At 45.0% G+C, this 15,487-nt stretch overlaps 1 pseudogene; it reads left to right on the forward strand.

Moving 5' to 3' along the window:
* Nucleotides 1-13,249: 13,249 nt before the first annotated feature.
* On the forward strand, nt 13,250-14,203 carry LOC146822263 (olfactory receptor 2G3-like; annotated as a pseudogene).
* The last annotated feature ends 1,284 nt before the right edge of the window (nt 14,204-15,487 follow it).

Raw genomic sequence — 15,487 nt, forward strand, 5'->3', positions numbered from 1 at the left:
ATGCAGCGATTGTCACAGTAAGCACAATGCAAGTGAGGAGTGCAGATATGAACCACATCATGCATGGGAGACATAAGGCATTCCCCCCCCTGGGACCCACCATGAACAACATTGCATGTGTGTCACACCTGGACACAATGCCAGAAGTGACAGACACAAAAAAGGGGCACAGTCAAAGCTAGTGGAGTCAGCACTCACCTGCTCCCCTGGTGTCCCATACAGGCAGGGGTACTGTGGGAGGATGACGTCCAGCAACGCTTCATTCTCCTCTTGGGTGAAAGGCTGGGCCCTCTCCACAGACCTGGGCATGGTGCCAGAGGAATCACAAGCAGCAGCAGTGGTGCGGAATGAAAGGTTGTGCAGGCAAGTGCTCTGTCATGGGTCCTGGCTGCCTTATATCTCCCTTGCTGGGCTGTTTCATTTACAGGAGTACAGAGTGATTGGTCAATCTCATTTGCATCCTACGTTTCCTCCAATCCCTTTAAACCTACCCCAGTGAGGGCCTTTGCATGGTTCAAAATTTGAGCATGATGGCAAGTCAACAACCACTTTGCAACATAGTATATTGTCTCCAACCGACTTTTGCTGGCCACCTGATGAAAAATGTTGAACTGGAAACTCGGTCTCCATGACAACCAGCATGCATTTAGGCCCTTATACTTGTCCCTCATGTGTCCCCTATGTAATTTCACTATCCACACGTACCCCTAGGGCACCACTACTCCAGTGATACGGTCCGTACACGCGTGTGTAGGGTCCGTATCACTGTGGTAGTGTTGGCGTAGGCGTACGCCATAGTGCTACGGGCCGTACATACACGGGTACGGCCCGTATCTCTATGGCCTACGCCTACACCAACACTACCATAGTGCTATGGGCCATACACACGCGGGTACGGCCCGTAGCACTATGGTAGTGTTGGAGTAGGCGTACGCCATAGAGATATGGGCCGTACCTGCGTATGTATGGCCCGTAGCACTATGGCGTATGCCTACGCCAACACTACCATAGGGATAGGACCAGTGTGTACACGTACGTGTGTACGGTCTGTAGCACTATGGGGTGTCCGGTGTAGGTCCCACATGTAAATCCAATAGACCTGTCTGTTAATGTTGATGCTTTTGCATAGGTGTGAGCCTGAGTAATAAAGGTGTTCCTCAGCCTCCAAGGTGCCTCATCTCTGTCAATGCAGGTCTCTTGCCACTGTGCATGTGGCATCTCTGGCATGGTTGTCAAGGATTGTGCATATGAGTCTATGTGTAGATTCGCAACCTGCATGCTGTTCTTCATGTATTTGATTCTCTATTGTGCATGATGGCCAGGGCTGTGTATGTGTTGTGGCATGTTAGTCCCCCCCATGGGCCCTCAACACCTTCTGGGGTGTGTTTCCTGTGCGCAGCTCGGCCTTCAGTTTCATGATCCGGTGTCAGTCATCTTTGGTTATTGTGCATCCTTTGTCTCTGGGTGTGCCATTGCAAACCGGTAACTCCTTCCTTGACATACACCTGTTGTAGTAGTCCTTTCTGACATCCTAGACTTTGTGTGGATATTGTGGCATAGTTCCCAGGACATGCCACCTGCTGTTGCAGACACTGCAGCAAGGGCACACGTAGTTTCCAGATTTGGCAACACACACACATCAAAGGTGCTCCTCCCTTCCTCCCTCAACACATTCATTTGGCTGTCTTCAGCTTGTCTGTGCCACAGTTGCGGCCACGCTGTACCAAAGGCGGGACCATATGCACATGCAACGTGCACATTGCACGACCCTCAGGTCCTTGCATGACCCACATCACACTACAGTCTGATGTTGCAGCCACCCTCCAAGCAAGGTCCATCCACACATCTCCCGCCTGCTCTCAGGCATGCACTGAGCGCACACACAACACCTTTGCATGATGAGTGTATAACTCCGACTGCCTACACAACGCTGCCACACCTTCCAGGACCTGTCACACCCACCAGGTCATGTCCCTCCTACTCCCCACTGGCTCTGTACCCCAGCAAGGTCATGGGAGTGGTACTCAAGGCTTCTGCATGTAGTATGCTTTCGTCGTGAGGCACATGGCACAGGTATCATCTCTCAGCGTGTCAATCTACAATGTGTCCAGGACCCCCCTATCCACCATCACATGCGCACACGACCTCATCATCAACTCGTATGCCATTGACAGCCAGGTGCTCCTCACCCTCACCAAGGACGCAGACATTTCCAGTTCCAATATTCAAGATTGCATGGGATCCTTAGATGAATGGCAGAACAGCAGCCACCTGAGGCTGGACGTGTACAGGACTGAGGTCAACATCTGAGGATTGTCCCCTTACAGCTGGGTCAACTGCTTGTGTCCCACCCACAGAAGCCCCGCACAGGTACCCAGTGTCCACGCACACAAGATGTTGTGCATCATGGATTGCTTGCTCACATTTGCCATGGTAAACACCAGCATCTGTACCTCACACTGCAACACCCTCAGCATTATGCACATGATCCCCAGATAGATCCACTCCAAGGTAAGACGGACTATTCCCCAGGTCCACAACAACATCTGTGTCAAATACTGCCCTGCCCTCTACGGAGCAGCCACATCCAAAATCCAGGGACACTTGTCCACATGCAGGCTGCATCTGCACACCTCAGTGTCAACATCCTCCTCCTCCTCCCTCCCTGTGGCTGGTGGTGGTCTTCGCTTGGTGGCACAGGGAGGGTTGCCCATGTTGTCGGCAATCCGATGGAGTGAACGGCTCATGCCCGTTTGCAGTCTTGCCTCCATCCGTCCTTGGTGTTGTTGTTGACTGGCATGTTGCTCGGCCTGCAGGTTCTTCATCTCATCGAGGGTCCCCTTGATGTCTGTGAGGCTCAACACAACCTGGCTGATGCCCCTGGTGTCACGCCGGTATGTGTCCAGGATGTGGCGCATGTGTGCCATACCGGTTCCCTCAGCTGCCTCCACTCCCACCACCCCTGCCCACACGAGCCTGGCCTGCCGTTGTGGGCACATCAGGTCTACGGGACCCCTGAGGGATGACATTAGCGTGGTCGTCTGCCTCCTCCTGGGTGCCCGGAGAACCTTGTCCCTCCTGGTCAGACTGGCTGTGTTGTTCAGTGCGAGCAGGGCTCCTGGGTGTCTCCTGGGATGTGGCAGGAATGGGGGTGGTGGTTAGCACAGATGTACCAGACGCAGGTGCTGCAGGGGCTTGGGCACCAGAGGGGCCAGGTTGGTCGGGGTCATCCACGGAGTGGTGGGAGTCGTTGCTGCCGGTGGGATCATCTTCATGCTGAGCCTGGGACTGTAATTGTTCCCCCTATTGTTGGGGGGAGGTTGATGACGTTGCCCTGTGTGTGAGAGAGAGACAAGTTAATGCTGTTTCATGCCACATCCATGTTTCATACATATTCAAGTAGTCACAGTTCCTCCAGTTGGTTGGATGTGCCTAGCATTCCTCTCAATTTTCACTTGGGGATGGGGGATGTTGCGGGGGACAGATTGGTGTGTGCTCCTGAGTGTTTGCCAGTAGATTTTTGGCTGGGATGCTTATTTGGCTATGGATTGGTCTTGTTGTGTCACATGTCCATTGTGAGAGTGGGTAAATCCATTGCCTGCCCCGGGGGTGTGTGCTTGTGTGAGGGGAGGGTGACCAGGCCTGCTGTTGGGTGTAGTGTGATTTCTCATTGGGTCTCCCAGGTGATGTGTCTGTCCCCTCATGGTGCATGCTGGCATGACAGTGAGTGTGAGTTCCTGTGCTGGGCATGTGAGCTAGTGGAGTTGTTGTTTGAGTGTACAGTGGTCACAGGAGGGCCTTGTGCTGCCTACAGCAGGGCCAAGTGTCAGCTACCTTGTCAGTACTTTGCCAGGCCCTGTGCATTGGGCATGGTGCATGGGTATGTACCTAGGCCATATGGGCTGTGGGCATTGGTGTCTGGTTCTGAGTTGCACAATGTGTTGTGTGAGCCCCACCCTCCCAGCATTCCGGACATCCAGTCTTGGGTTTGTTGTTGGTGTGGCCTGGGACATGGCATTGCCTTTATTTGTGAATGGGGCATGGAGACGTTAGTGGCATGAGCGTGGTTTTTGGGTGTGGTTGTGTGAGGTGAGGGCTTGGGGGTAGTTGCGTGCATTTGGTGTATTTGTGGTGTGGATGCCATTCCCCCCGTGTTACGTGAGTTGTTTGTGTACTCACCAGGCTCTGCGACTCCTTCGACTCCGTGTACTCCCACCAGCGGAAGCGTGGCCATCACCTTCTCCTCCCAGGGATGGTAATGTATGGGTCTGCGGGGCAGCCCACCTCCAGTGATGTTACTCTGGGCGTATTCCTCGTTCATTTTCCTCTTGACTGCCCTGCGCAGATCATACCACCTGGCTTGGCATTCATGCCTGGTCCTTCGGATGGACGCAACAGCATTCACCTTATCGACGATCCTCTGCCACAGGCTGGTTTTTTGGGCTATGCTGGTCTGTCTGACCAATGTTCCAAACAGCTGTGGCTCGACTCTGATGACTTCGTTGACAAGAAGCTCCAGCTCCGCCGTTGTGAACTTTGGGTTCTTGTCTGTGGGCATGGTGTGGGGTGTGGGTGTGGATGGTTGTGGGTGTGTGGGTGTGAATGTGACGGTGTGTGTGTGAAGGTGAAGAGGGGGTGTTTGTGAAGGAGGTTGTGTGAAGGTGTGTAAGTTAAGGTGTAGTTAAGGTGTGAGTAAGGTGCAGTTGTTTGTCTGTGGTGTCTGTGAGCAGTGGGTCTGTGGCAAAGGGTCATGGGTTGTGTGTGTGGGCCCTTTTTATTGGTCCATTTGTGGGTGTGGCTGTGTTTGAATTTGTGGTGGGTGTGTTATAAGAGGTGGTTGTGATTTAGGGTCTCTGTTTGCCTGTTTGTATGTGCCAGGTCAGTCATAGAGATGTATTTTGTCATGTTGACGTGTTTTGTGGTGTTGTGCGAGTCAAATTGACCCTCCTTGTGCTGTTTTACAGTGTCCTGGTTCTGTACGAGTCTTTTTCGCGTAGGTATGGTCCGTACATACGCGATGCTGGGTGAGGGTGCTGGGGTACGGTGTTGGGGTACGGTGCGTACAGGTGCGGGGCTGTGCTACGGTGTTGGGGTGCGGCGCGTACAGGTGCGGGCTGTGCTAGGGTGTTGGGGTGCGGCACGTACAGGTGCGGGCTGTGCTACAGTGTTGGAGTACGGTGCGTACAGGTACGGGGCTGGGCTACGGTGTTGGGGTACGGTGCGTACAGGTATGGGGCTGTGCTACGGTGTTGGGGTACGGTATGTACAGGTACATGGCTGGGGTACGGTGTTGGGGTACGGTGCGTACAGGTACGGGGCTGGGAGACGGGCCTGGGGTGCGGCGCGTACAGGTGGGGGGCTGGGGTACGGTCCTGGGGTACGGGGCGTACAGGTGCGGGGCTGGGAGATGGGCCTGGGGTGCGGAGCGTATAGGTGCGGGCTGTGCTACGGTGTTGAGGTACGGTGCGGAGGGGGGTACGGTGCTGACATACGGGGTACGGTGCTGACATGTGCGGGATGAGGGGGGCTGTCCGGGCACAAGTTTACCCATGTACATGTAGGCTACAGCGTTCGCTCCGTACGGGGCCTTTTACATGCGGTTGTGTATTCGGACGGGCGGTACGGATCGCACTTGCGTGCTCGGACTTCTGTTTTACGATTTGCACGTAAAAATGTCCGGCTCCCTGTCGGACACTTTTCCCGACGCTATTCGGATGTAAAAATGTACGGCTCCCTCTCGGACCATTTTCCCGACGCAATTCGTATGTATTTTTCACGTACGAATCGTACTTCGCAGTTTGTACCGTACTTGTACGATTCGTACGTGAAAATATACGGATACGATTCGTACGCAATTTTTTTTTCACTGATCGGAATCGGCACCTAAGTAACCACACTTGTACACTGCTCAATGATCATATACAAATCATGTTAACATGCCTCAAGATTTGTACAGCATCATAACACAATCAATTTTCTATAAAAAATGGTGCTGCACATGACACTAAAGTCATGAGTGAAAGTAGTGTGGGGTGAAGTTATTTTTCTCAATTATGTAGTCACAAATTTCCTTTTTTGACAAGGGCAACCACAACATTTGAATTAACCTTACAACTGTCTTGTTTCGTAGGTTCATCCGTGGAAAAAATTGGAGCAGGGAATTGTAGCCCAATATTGCCTGACAGGAGAATTAAAAAAAATAGTAGATGTTGCATAGGTTATATTCCATGTAATACTTACCCTCAACCCTATATAAAAGGTAAACATACTGGGTTTATCATGGTAAATCTTGTTTTGGTCGTCTTGTGATTTCATCAGTAGAGAAAAACTCATCAATATCACATTTTCATTAAAGATTGCCCTTAGTCATATTAATTGGGGAGGATGTGAGCCTTTCTAAAGAAATAAGTCAAAAATCTTATCAGGTCCAATACACAATTCAATTAACAGACCTGGGCTTAAACCCTAGTACCTACAGCACTGGCAATCAGGGACTTAACATAGGAACAGTGTCTAAAGTTGATGCATATCCTGGGACTCTTGGCCATGTCTATAAAATGTAGATTTCAAACCTACAGCTGTAGGAACACTGAGCATTGTAGCCTCATAAAAGCCACTGATCATACCTGCTAATGTAGTCATACCTTCTGGGATACTAACAATCTCCTAAAAGGTTCAGGGATGCAGTAGTAAACTAAATGATTGTTCATTAACAAGCTGCACACTGAAGTATCGCTAGAAATTGGACATGCATTTGGACAACAAGGAACATTATAACATCAAATGTTGTAGCCCTCAACACACCCAATGTGCTATCTCTAGGCGCTATGCTACTTCTAGCAGATGAATAACTAATAAGTGTATTTCTCAAGTTTCATGGGTGGTGCACATACCTGGGACAACAATGGATGTTGTCTTTCTGGAATAGCTTGATAAGTTTTTTGGGGGGCCAAGATGCTGCTGTGAAGAGGGGCCTGGAGGAAGTGATCCAAATCAGTGATTTAAGGAAAGAAAATGAAATTGGTGAGTATGTGCCCCAATTCCTTCAATTCCGCTGACTGGAGCAGCCTGGTGGACTTCCCTCATGTTCGGTTTGTTGAAAAGCCAAATCGTAATTCAGACATCAGTGAACTTCTCTGTGCCACCCCTATGACAGCTGCTTATCCCCAACCACCATCAAGGTGGTCTGCAAATGGCTGTTGGTGGGAGTAGTGCTCTGGCGGTCTTTTGTTCAGCAAACCAACAGCATTGTAATACGGTGGGCGGACCTCCTAGTAGGCAGCGGCGAATCCAATGCAAAGGCGACTGCAGTCCCAAGAAAAGCAAAGTTTTAATCAAGCCCTAAGTTCCCTGAAAGCAATTTGGTTGTCAGATTTTACAGTTGTAGGCAGAGATGCCAACTCAAGTTTCAATTACGATGGTGGAATGTATATGAGAGCACCATGGCTGAACAAGTGAAATCCAGCAACAGAGTAGAAGGAGGGCATAACATATTTCAAGCCATTTTAGGAGAAGGCAACTCTCCCTTATATCAATTCTTAGAACATCTAAAAAAAGAACAACGTTTTCAAGAAATTAGAAAAGAGCAATCTGCAACTTAACTTAAACTTAAAATACCAAAGTAAATCAAAGAAATGTATGAAATGCTACTTTGCAAAATAAAACTCTTTATGAATAACAACTCTACCTAGAAAGCATTGTAGAAACATTACTATAAAGGGCATACTAATCCAACTTATAATAAAATGCAGGTCTTGTTGTGGGCTGTTGGCTCAACCACACCACTGAGGTAGCATTCATATCTGGACAATTAGTGTTAAATTGATTAAAGTGAATTTTTGTGCTTATTCTGTTACTGTCCATCACAGAAATATATGAAACAAGTGTGATTTCATTCAAAGTTTTAGGATTTCTCGGCATTGTGGTTAAGAAATTGTTGTAGGATCCCTGCAAGGAGCACACTGCGGCAATCATCTAGAGGGGCTTTGTTTAAAAAAAATGCCTATGGTTGGTGAGTTTCCCTGGGTGGCGTCCCAGCCCTGGTCCAAATACTGCAGCTACAAGACAGCTTCACTTATCTCTCCACATAGTATTTTAGGACCTTGTGCATAACAGGCACCTAGCTCATTAGCACAACTAGGGTACCATCTCTATAAGGAGACATTTGGGAATGTTTGGGGAAGGAAATTTGATGACCCACACAGATTCAGGTACTTTGACACTAACAAATGTAAGGAAAATGTGCGTTTGAGGTTTAAAAGAGGTTGTAGATAAGATAAACATGTGGCCTTCATGCAAAGCACACTCATCTAGACATTTCATGTTGTCTAGTTTTCAGAAATATATTGGTTTGGTAAGTTTCCCTGTGTGTCAGTAGAGCTAGGCCCAAAATCCACAGCTATTCAAATTGTAAAAAATAATTTTGAGTGGAACAATTTTTTTTGTCCCTGTTATGTTTTGAGCCACAGCCACACAAGTGGTTGTGCCAAGTTTATTGGGTGACATGTGGAAATGCTGGGTTGTAGTAACTTTGTGAACCCTGCAGATTCCGTAGTTTTGCCTCTCAGAAGCGTAAGGGGAATGTGTTTTTTAAGCCAAAGTTTGAGGCTTGCAAGTGCTTCTGGGTAACAAAACCTTGCAAGATTCATATATATCACACCACCCTGAAATCTCCTAGGTCTCTAGTTTTAAAATTTATATAGGTTTGCTATCTTTCCCTGAGTGCCAACTGAGCTAGGGCCCAAAATCCACAGCTACCGGAGTTGCAAAAAAGCGTTGTTTTACAGTGGAGGAATTTGATTTGACCATGTTGCATTTTCGGCGCTATTATAAGTTAGGGTTCTATTTTTTATTGGGAGATGGGTGGTAATACATTGTGGTACAAAATATGTGGATCCCCACATATTCTGAAATTTCCCTATGAGAAATGAAAGGGTAAAGCATATTTTAGCTAGCATTTGAGGTTTGCAAGGGAAAGGAAAGCTTGAGATCTAGATGCAGTTCACACTACTCAGGACTCCCCTGGATGTCTAGTTTTCAGAAATATACAGGTTTGATTGGTTTCAAGAGTGTCAGCTGAGCTTAAGGCCCAAATTAGACAGCAATGCAATCTGCAAAAAAGGGATGTTTTGAGTGAAAAAATGATCTGCCCATGTTGCATTTTTGGTCCTTCCCTGTAGCAGGTGCTAAGCCCTCACACATAAGTGGCGAACCATTGTTATCAGGACAAATGTGAGAAAGCTGGATGGTAAGTAATTTGTGGATACTTACACATTCTAGAACTTTCCCCCTCAGAAATGTAAACAAAATATGTTTTAGCTAAAGTTTGGTGTTTGCAATGGTGTCTGGCTAAGAAATTCTTGTGAGATCCATGCACCTCAAGCCACCCTGGACTGCCCTGGGTGACTATTTTTTTTAAAAAGCATGGTTCCTAGGTTTCACTGCATGCCAGCTGATCTAAGGTCTAGAAGGCACATCTACCCATTTTGCATAAAAAATGGCCAGTTTTGAGTGAAAACATGTGATGTGTTCATTTTGCTTAATGGCACCTTTTTTGTGGCAGGCACATCTTACAGTAGTGGGTTATCATGTTTATTTGGAGATTGTAGAAATGCTAGATGGTAGGACATTGTGGTTCCTCATAGATTCTTGGCATTTTTCTATCAGAAATAATATAGAAATGTATGTTTTTCACCAAAATATGAGACATCTAGGTAAGAAAGCTTTCTGGGGTTAATGCCAGTAAAACATCTGTCTAGTTTTCAAAAATGTGTTAATTTGGTACGTTTCCCTGGACCCCAGCTAAGCTAGGGACCAAAATCCAGAGCTAGTCAAATTGCTAAAAAGGTAGATTTGAGTGGAAAAATCTTATGTGTCCATGTTGCAGTTTGGGTCCTTTCAAGCCAAGTTGTCAGGCACACCCACACAAATAAGGTACCATTTTTATGAAGAGTCATGTTGGAAAGCTGGATGATTGGAATTTCTGAAGATCCCCACAGATCCAGGAACTTTCCCTTCCTGAAATCCAAGAAAAATGCATGCTTTTAGCCAAGTTTGAGATAAGCATGGGCTTCGTGGTAAGACATCATTGTGATCTCCACACAAAGCACACCACCATGGATTCTCCCTAATGTGTAGATTTAAGAATTGTTTTAGTTTGGTAGGCTTCCCTGGATGCTGGCTGAGTTAGGGCACAAATCTACAGCTACGCAAGTTGTAAAAAAGAGGCTGTTTTCAGTGGAAGAATTTGATGTGCCTATGATTTGTTTGAGAACCTTTCCTGTTGTGGGTGCTAGGCTTACACACACAAATGTGGTAGCATTTTTAACAGGAGATGAGATGGAATACTGCTGGTAGGAAATATGTGGATTCCAACAGATTCTGGAACTTTCCCTCTTTGAAGTGTAAGTAAATTGCATGTTTTTAGCAGATGCTCGAGGTTTGGACGCTCTTCTGGTTAAGAAACCTCATGAGATCCATTCAAACCGCTCAACTCTGGAATTCCTTGGTTGTGTAGTTTTAAAAAAAACATGTGGGTTTGGTTAGATTCCCTGGGTGCCGGGTGTGCTAAAGCTACACACTTTAATTTTCCTTGGTGAAATTTGATGTCTTCAGGTCTCATTGTCGGGTGTTATGTATATCCGGTCATAGGCCCGGCCACACAAGTGGGAACGTTTTTTATTGAGAGACCTATAGAAACAGAGGAAATTCTCCATTGGATTTTCTTGCATTTCTGACAGCCAAAATGTAATCAATGTACCTTTTGAATTAGTATGGGTATCCACAAATTCTGAGGCATGCAAATAACTACTGCTCATAGACTCAGCAACTTGTGCACCTTTCAGAAATATATAGCTTCCTTCATTCTCATTTTTCCTTCTATATCTTACCACTTCTGTAAATTTATTGCATGATGAAAAAACATTGTACGGTGTGTTATTGCTTTATTTTAACAGTTAGTCTCTATGGGAAAATCTTTAGGGATCTACAGAAATCCCATATTGCTGAATTCAGAACTTTGGCTACTTTCAGAAATGTAGAGCATTCCAACATCACCCATAGGTTTCATACATGTTTCCACCACAAACTGCAAGCTGGTTAAAACCACAAGAATTAAGCAAAATGGGCTAAAAAATCCCCATACAGTGGAAAAATCTATATATTTTACAGCTCTGAATGTTCATGAAAACTGGTAAAGCTAGTGATCTTAGCATATCAAACCTTTTGTTGACTCTATTTTTAGAAAAACATACACTTTCTTGTAAGCATTTATTTCTATTCTTTCACAAAATCCTAAAACTTAGTTACAATGCGGCTATTTTTCCACTTCCTTCTAGTGGAATCTACATACATTGGATATTTTGAGAATCCACAGCATTTTGGAAAAAAGGACACACATTTGACATGGGTAGCTTATGTGGAAAATATTCATAGAGGTGTGAGTGCAAAGTACCCCAAAAAGCAGTAAAAAGGACTAAGCACAGGAGATCTCCTCCATTATTTGAGCTATGTGCTAAGCTGTGTGTGTGTGTGCTATGTACCGAAAGGATAAAATAAATTGCTGTGAGAATGAGCATGTAGCAAAGTGAAGAAAAGTACCTTGAGTTGTAACATACCCAAAAAGGACAAAGCATTTATTGCCATAGTCTTCCCATATACCAGGAAAAGCATTTTGAGGGACTGTGATCCTGGTTAAAGAACAGAATATGGGGGTCACTCAAAATAAAGTTAGCCATGTGCACCATGTGGCCCTCTGCTTCTCTCCACCACAATGGAGGACAACCATTCCAGCCCGCTTTATCTACAGGTCACTTATTGTGCCATTCCCAATTTACTCCAGCTGACACGGTATACATCATGGGGCAATGGGCAAACACACTTTAGTCACTGACCCTTTTCTCAGCATTGCACATTTAGTTTGCATCCACCACTGGGCAATGTGTCAGCCCACTTCAGCCATCAATCATTTATTGTTCCATTCACATTGTACATCCCTCTACGCATCCCTACACCTCCCTCTAAATATCAGGGGTTCCACCTGGCTCTTTGCCTAATTCTCTGGGGCTGATCTCCAACTCCCTCGGCCCAACTGGGTGATAAGCCATACTAAATAAATCATCATAACACAACTTCCACCCACTGTCATGTGTATCTTGGCCAATGAGTGAGTCCACTAGTTCCATTGATCAGTTATTGTGCCATTCCCATTTTTACTTTCACTACAACATATGTGTACCATTTACTGTGTTCCCTAGAAGAAGCTGAAAAGCATTGTGAATTGAAGTAAAAAAAAGAATGTAAACATTTCCCTTCAGGGAGAAATCATTGATTAACTTGTGTTCCCAGGTGGAGGGTTTGACTTATGCCTGGGGGCCAAACCCATTTCGAAAAACAGATCCCTGGTGTATTATGGAATCTCAGCTCATAGATCATAGTCTACATGTGATCAATAAGCAGGGATCTGTATGAAAAGCATATTGATGGAAAGGGGAGATCCTTTACTTCAAAGAGTTAGCTTAGACAGTGGCTTGGTTTATTTGCATTTGTGGGTTGGTGATGCTGAAAAGATGAAGTTGAGGGTATGGCCCTTAGAATATGTTGGTTGGGTAATACACTGTATCTTGATGAGTGTGTTAATGAGGTTGAGGAAGACGTCTCTAATTTTCTTTGTGTTTTGGTTGTGTGTAAGGTTGAAGTCACTTGGAAGGGCTGTGTGGGTAAACCAGATAGATGAGGTTGAGAGGAGGCCTGATAATTTGTTCATGATGTTTTTTTCTGACTGGGAGGCCCACGAGTGAACTGAAAGGTGGTGGATTGGGTTGCAGAGAGCACAATCATGCATGTGATGAAAATTCAACTAACTACTTGTCTAAGATGCAGAACCAGAAAGACTTGTGAATATCAGTTATGCCAATCCCCTTCTTATGAGCATTGGCCCCCATGTAGGTTGATGTCGCCTGTGCAAACTGGAATGAATGGGATGTACAAGAACACTTAAATGATCCATGTTTCTCTGATTAAAAGTGCATTGAAGTTGTGATAGGAGCCGAGGTTTGTGATGTATAGAGAGTATGGAGTGTAGTACTGCAGAGTGTTAATTGATGAGCACCTTTGGAGGCTGTATGGAGAGTTGTTAATAAGATGTGTATATACTGTATGTATTCTATTTGATCAAAAAATATCTTTATGCACAATGTATTTGCTAAGGGTCTGTCTTCTTTTCTCTATAGCTGATATGGAAGTGGACCCAATGACAATGAAAAATAGAAGCTCGATTACAACATTCCTACTCGTTGGCCTATCTCAGGACCCGACTGTGAAGATTTTTCTCTTTGTGTTATTCTTGATGGTATATATATTGACCCTCATTGGCAATATAAGCCTTATCACACTTTCCATCTGCAACCTCCGGCTTCATACTCCTATGTACTTCTTCCTGGGAAATCTTTCCTTGGTGGATATTTGCTTTTCATCTGTGATTGTTCCAAATATGTTGGCCCAACTTCTTGTTAGGAGTAGAATAAGCTTGACTGGCTGTGCTGCTCAAATGTACACTTCATTGGCCTTTGGGATTACAGAATGTGTGCTCCTTGCTATTATGGCATATGATCATTATGTAGCCATTGCATATCCCCTGCATTATGCAATCATCATGCGCATATCTGTTTGTATTACATTAGCATCCTGCTGCTGGTTATTTGGCAGTCTGATGGCATTTTCAGTCACATTTGTTACACTACGGTTGCCAGTATGTGAGTCTAAAATTAATCACTTTTTTGTGAGTCTCCTGCTCTACTGAAGATGGGATGCGTGGACACCTACATCACAGAGAGAATAATCTTCTGTTTAGGAATCTTTGTACTTTTGATTCCGAGGCTCTTCACTGCAATCTCCTACATCCGAATCATTATCACAGTTATGAGAATTCGCTCCACCGGAGCCAGATTAAAAGTCTTCTCCACATGCTCCTCTCATCTGATCGTTGTCACCGTATTTTACAGCACTGCCATCTCCACGTACATCAGACCGGTGTCTAAAAACCCTGACAATCAGAATAAAATCATCTCTGTGTTTTACACTGTGACCCCCCCCCCCAATGCTTAATGCTATTATCTACAATCTACGAAATAGGGATATGAAGATGGCTCTGAAGAATATTTTCTTTGGACACATTTTAAATCCACATCTTGTATTTGATCAGTAGCTGTTCAGAAGATGAGTATTTGAAAATCAGTAGTAGGTATGTGAAATGAATGAAACAGTTGAACACAGAGTCCTAAGTAAGGTTACATTATAAGTGTCTGTGGTTGGCATGCAAAAATGATCAATGACTATAGACTGTGCAGGATCATAGGAACGAAGGTGGATCATAAATATAAATTATATTTCAATTGTATCATCACTGGGAAGTGTATATATTGAAGTTAGGACAACAAGTAGCAGGAGTGAGACGTATATGGAAGGTTTTACACTCAGATTCCCTTTTCACATACAACAATAATTGGGGAGAGATGCTTTATATTGTTTGATCCTATTACAATCCACATGACAGAATGTTTTGTTGCCACTATCTCAATCGTGTGTAGGATTGTTCACCCAGGTAAATTGGTGACCATCACTGTACCCCTGTGGGATGTATTTTAGGGTCCCTACCCACAAGTACCACCTATGGCTTGCCTCATCATCGGACACTCTTCCCGTTTACCTGGTGTGGGGAGATGGGCTCAACATGCTTGTAAGTGGAATTCTTTAGCTGTGTGGTTTTGCAGGATTAAAATTGCCTCCAGGATCCTACTACTTTTTTAATGGTTGGTCTATTGGTAAGGACACTATACATCTGAGGTTGACATGTTTCAGCCATTAAAATCGCCCAAGTGGGTTGGTCGACTTAACTTAGGACCTTATTTTTGTGCTAACCCCCATACGTATAACTGGCCTTCATCACTGCATACATCTGTCTTTTTTCTAAGTTTAAAAAAAAAAGCATGTACACAAATCATACGGACTAGCATTTCAGACGGTTTCCTTTTTGCATTGGTCTGAGGGAGAGATTATGCAGTAATGAAATAACTAGTTTTTATGCATTGTACGGATTTTCTGTGATGCAGTTGTGTATCTTGTCATGCACACTCATGGTAAAGATTTTAAGAAATCCTATAGTCTATATTACAGGTTACAATAAGTATCACACATTTATAATAAAATCAAGTGATATTGCACACCATGCATGTGATTTCAAAAGTGTACATAATCCACACTTACTTGGCCTATTTAGTCAGTAAGACTTCATAGGGTTAATCTGGGGGGGCGCTCCTTATAGTCACACTGTTGAAACAAATTGTGAAAATATACTCAAGCATATTGTGTATATAAGAAAGTTTGAAAAATAATTTTTAAACAGAAGGTGCATCAGGGTCTCTCCTGCTTTTGTATAACTCACTTTGTAAAAGAACAGTGCCTGCGTCCTTAACTCTTCAGCTCCCCACAC

This window comes from Triturus cristatus, chromosome 6 (assembly GCF_964204655.1).
Source record: "Triturus cristatus chromosome 6, aTriCri1.1, whole genome shotgun sequence".
Taxonomy (NCBI): Eukaryota; Metazoa; Chordata; class Amphibia; order Caudata; family Salamandridae; genus Triturus; species Triturus cristatus.